We start from the raw sequence: 5,925 nt of genomic DNA, 5'->3' as shown, positions 1-5,925 counted from the left end.
ATCACACACATCTTGTTACGCCGAATCGTTTGTGTTCACCTCAATCATCGCAAACGGTTCATCGGAGTGAACTGTATGCCGTATATCGCACACACCTTGATCTGGCTGCCCGTTTCTGTTGTTCTATCTCATCGCAAATAGTTCGTACAGATCAACCGTATGCCCCTCATCGCACACGCAACTAAAATCTGAGCCGTGTTTGATGTATCACTCATTGCAAATGTTTTGCATCTTTTTTACGGTTTTTTACATCACCGTTTGCGATTAATGCATCGCACACAGTTTCGTCAAAGGGTCTCTGATTGTAGTGTCGCGTTAGCAGCAACCTGCAGTAGTGGATAGGCAAACGGACGTGAGAGAGTTATAAATATTGATAGATCGAACGCCAAATAAAATAGATTGAAGCAAGGTATTTTTGTATTTTTGGTTTAATAGATCTGAAAATAAAAGCAAAGGAAAAGTAGAGCGCAAAGGCAAATATATTAAAGAAGAGATCCGGGGGCCGTAAGTTTCACTAGTGGCTTCTCTCAAAAAAAAAGCAAATGGTGGGTGAACAAATTACGATTGGGCAATTGATAGAACTTCAAATAATCATGACGATATCCAGGCAATGATCATTATATAGGCATCACGTCCAAGATTAGTAGACCAACTCCTGCTTGCATCTACTACTATTACTCCACACATCGACCGCTATCCAGCATGCATCTAGTGTATTAAGTTCATGGAGAAACGAAGTAATGCAATAAGAGTGATGACATGATGTAGACAAGATCTATTTATGTAGAAATAGACCCCATCGTTTTATCCTTAGTAGCAACGATATATACGTGTCGGTTCCCCTTCTGTCACTGGGATCAAGCACCGTAAGATCGAACCCACTACAAAGCACCTCTTCCCATTGCAAGATAAATAGATCAAGTTGGCCAAACAAAACCCAAATATCAGAGAAGAAATACGAGGCTATAAGCAATCATGCATAAAAGAGATCAAAGAAGACTCAAATAACTTTCATGGATAAAAAGATAGATCTAATCATAAACTCAAAGTTCATCCGATCCCAACAAACACACCGCAAAAAGAGTTACATCATATGGATCTCTAAGACACCATTGTATTGATAATCAAAAGAGAGAGAGGAAGCCATCTAGCTACTAACTACAGACCCGTAGGTCTACAAAGAACTACTCATGCATCATCGGAGAGGCACCAATGGAAGTGGTGAACCCCTCCGTGATTGTGTCTAGATTGGACCTGGTGGTTCTGGACTCTTTGGCGGCTAGAACTTATTTTTGTCAACTCCCTTAGGTTTTCTGGAATGCTGGAGTATTTATAGAGCAAAGAGGCGGTTCAGGAGGCACCCGAGGTGCGCACAACCCACCTGGGCATGCCTGGGCCCCCAGACGTGCCCTGGTGGGTTGTGGTCCCCTTGGAGCCCCCAGGTGCTTCTCCGGCCCACTGGATGTCTTCTGGTCCAAAAAAATCTCCAAAAAGTTTCGCTGCGTTTGGACTTCGTTTGGTATTGATTTCCTGCGATGTAAAAAACATGCAGAAAACATCAACTGGCACTTGGCACTATGTCAATAGGTTAGTACCAAAAAATGATATAAAATGATTATAAGACATCCAAGAATGATAATATAACAACATGGAACAATAAGAAATTATAGATACGTTGGAGACATATCAGCATCCCCAAACTTAATTCCTGCTCGTGCTCGAGTAGGTAAATGATAAAAATAGAATTTTTGATGTGAAATGCTGCCTAACATGTCATCTCATATTCTTTTATTTATAGCATGGACATTTGGACTTTTATATGGTTCAAAGCAATAGTCTAGTTTTGACATGATAACTTAAATACTCAAGCATATCAACAAGCAACCATGTCTTTCAAAATATCAACGCTAAAATAAGGTATCCCTAGCCCATCATGCTCAATCATTGATCAATTCATGAAACACACTCGCATATTAACTACACCCAATGCTCAAGTACGATCATAGTGCCTCCTAGTTGGTGCTTTTATAAGAGAAGATGGAGACTCAAATTCAAAAATAAAAATCTCATAAAGTAAAAGAAAGGCCCTTCGCGGAGGGAGGTAGGGATTTGTAGAGGTGCCAGAGCTCAAATTAAAAAACTTAGAGATAAAAACATTTTGGGAGGTGTGCCTTTCCCACCAACGAAAACGACTTAGAGTTCCCAACACTTTCCATGCTAGATATATCATAGGCGGTTCCCAAAAATAAATTAAAGTTTATTCCTTTTTCAACCATACTTTCACTTTCCATGGCTAACCGTATCCACGGGTGCCCTCCATACCAACACTTTACAAGGAATTTATTATTTGTCAACATAAAGTAAATTGATTTTTCATTTCGGGATTGGGCATAGTACCTTTGGCTTACTCTCGTGGAATGACAAGTGAATAAACACTCATCGTGAGAATAACACATCTAGCATGGAAAATATTAGCCACCCCTCACCGCCTCACGAGCAGTACAAACACACAAAAGAGAAGTTTATTTTGAAAATTAGAGATGGCACACACAAATTGCTTAGAATGGCAAACGAATAACGCATATAGGTAGATATAGTGGACTCATGTGGCAAAACTGATTTAAAGGTTTTTGGAAGCACAAGTAGTGATCATACTTAGTGCAAAATGAAGGCTAGCAAAAGATTGATAAGTGACCAACCAAGAAATGAATAATCTCATAAGCGAGCATTAAGCATAATTAACACTGAATAATGCACCACAAGTAGGATATAATTTCATTGCATGACTATTGACTTTCGTGCTTGCATAGGGAATCAAAAACCTTAACACCAATATTCTTACTAAAGCACAATTACTCATCAACATGACTCACATATCACATCATCATATCTCAAAACTATTAAAAGGAATCAAGTTTATTTTGTCCAATGATCTTTATGAAAGTTTTAATTATATCCTTCTTGGATATCTATCACTTTGGAACTAATTTTCATGTGTTGCTTTTGATAAGCTCAAACAAATATAAGTGAAGATCATGAGCATAATATTTCTTTCTCTCAAATTAATTTAAGTGAAGCAAGAGAGAATTTCTTAAAAATTTACTAAATCTCAAATAAATCTAAGTGAATCAAGAGAGCATTTCTTCAAAAATAACTAAGCACACCGTGCTAAAAAAGATATAAGTGAAGCACTAGAGCAAATCCATAGCTCATACAAATTTAAGTGAAGCATAGAGATCAATTCTAACAAGTCATGGCATAATTTTGGCTCTCTCAAATAAGTGTGTCCAGAAAGGATTCAAGACTTGAAAAGCAAACAAAACAAGCAAAGACTCATATCATACAAGACGCTCCAAGAAAAACTCATAGTATGTGACGAATAAAAATATAGCTTCGAGTAAAATACCGATGGTCGTTAGAAGAAAGACGGGAGGCCACTCGGGGCATCCCCAAGCTTAGTTGCTTGCTTCTCTTTGGATAATAACTTGGGGTGCCATGGTCATCCCCAATATTAGGCTCTTCTTACTACTTATTCCTTCATCCATCGTAAGATAACCCAAAACTTGAAAACTTCAATCACACAAAACTCAAACAAAACCTTCGTGAGATCCATTAGTATAAGAAAGCAAATCACTACTATAAGTACTATAGAAAACCAATTCATATTTTATTCTTGCATTTTATCTACTATGTTCCAACTTTTGTATGTCAAAAACTCATCAAAGAAAACCATAGAATCATCAAAACAAGCACACAACGCAAAGAAAACAGAATCTTTAAAAAACAGAACAGTCTGTAGCAATCTGGATATTTCGAATACTTCTGTAACTCCAAAAATTCTGAAAAATTAGGACCATGTGAACAATTTGTATATTAATCTTCTGCAAAAAGAATCAACTCAAAAGCACTCTTCTGTTGAAAATTAGAATATTTTTGTGAGTGCAAAAGTTTCTGTTTTTCAGCAAGATCAAATCTACTATCACCCAATATGATCCTAAAGGCTTTGCTTGGCACAAACACTAATTAAAACACAAAAAACACAATCATAACAGTAGCATAATTGTTCAAACACTCAATAACAGACAGAAAAAAGAAAAATTAAAATTTTATTCATTGGGTTGCCTCCCAACAAGCGCTATCGTTTTACGCCCCTAGCAAGGCATAAGATTTTATCGATGCTCACATGAAAGATAAGAATTGAAGCACAAAGAGAGCATCATAAATCATGTGGAAAACACATTTAAGTCTAACATACTTCCTATGCATATGCATTTTATGAGCAAACAAATTATCAAGGCAAGCAAAAACTAGCAGGTGCAAAGGAGAAGGATAAATCATTAACGATCTCAACATAATGAGAGGTAATTTAGTAACATGAAAATTTCTACAACCATATTTTCCTCTCTCAAAATAGTTATATGTAGGGTCATAATCAAATTTAAAAATGTAGCTATCATATAAAGTATTCTCTTCATGATCCACATGCACGCAAAGTTGACACTCTTCCAAAATAGTGGGATTATCATCAAATAAAGTCATGACCTCTCCAAGCCCACTTTTATCAAAAGTTTCATAAGATTGAACACTCTCCAAATATGTGGGATTATTTTTACCTAAAGTTGACACTCTTCCAAACCCACTTTCAATTTTTTTGCAAATAACATAGTCATCATGAGGCTTAAATAAATTTTCAAGATCATAGGAAACATTATCACCCCAATCATGATCATTGCAATAAGTAGCGGACATGGCAATATTAGCATCCCCAACCTTGGGGTTTTGCATATTATTAGAAAAATTGACATTAATAGAATTTATAATAACATCATTGCAATTATGCTTTTCATCTAAGGAGCTATCATGAATCACTTTATAAATTCCTTATTCTAACACTTCATCACAATTTTCAGATTCATGAATCTCAAGCAAAACTTCATAAAGATAATCTAGAATCAATTCACTAGCAATGGTTTCATCATAATTGGATCTCTTGAAAAGATTAGCAAGTGGATGAGGATCCATATCAATTGATTTTTAGCAAGCGCAGATGCGAGCAAATAGAAGACACATGGCAACACAAGCAAACATGAGATCTGACGAGAAAACATCGAACGAAAAAGAGGGCGAATAAAATGGCAAATTTTGTGAAGTGGGGGAGAGGAAAACGAGAGGCAAATGGAAAATAACGTAAAACATGAGGAGATGAGATTTGTGATTAGGAACCTGGTATATGTTGAAGATCCTTGTCACGACCGATTTTTCAATAAAATAATTATTGAGAAACCAATCCCTGTTACGGACCAGCGAGGAAGAATTCCTTCTCACTGATAGACAATACATTGGTCACAGAAGAAAAATACCAGGAGTACTAAATATAATACAAAGTTGAGCAGAGACAGCCCAACAATTTATTACATGCACGCCGATAAAACAATACGACGGATAGGGTGGCAAACTTCTAACTCACGATAAAAATGGTGGTGGAAATATCATCGCGAAGCGAGTGACATGATTCCAGAATACTACAACTCTTCGAGCGTCGGAGTGAGGCTCGAGAAGACTTATTGCAGGTGGCGGAAGCGTAAACGACATAAGTGACCAATATCCGGGATCGCGCAGGACTGACTAGGACTCCTCTAGGCATCGGACGCGCTATCAAACTCTTCATCCAAGAGATCGCCTTTGTCAACATCTGGCCAAATCAACAAGCCAGGTGAGTACTATGAAAGTACTCGCAAGACAGTTCGGACATAAGGTATAACAAATGCAACCATGAAGCACATGAATAAGTTAACCAGTGCGATCAGACATAGAGATAATAAATACTGGGTGCCAAGCGAGGGTCTGAATGACGCCTCGAGCGGAAACTGCAGAATAGTAATACTGGTGCCAAACGAGTGTCTGAAAGACTCCTCGAGAGGAAAA

Source organism: Triticum aestivum, chromosome 3D, assembly GCF_018294505.1.
Source record: "Triticum aestivum cultivar Chinese Spring chromosome 3D, IWGSC CS RefSeq v2.1, whole genome shotgun sequence".
Taxonomy (NCBI): Eukaryota; Viridiplantae; Streptophyta; class Magnoliopsida; order Poales; family Poaceae; genus Triticum; species Triticum aestivum.
The sequence above is the reverse complement of the archived record's forward strand: the minus strand, read 5'-3'. Positions refer to the sequence as shown.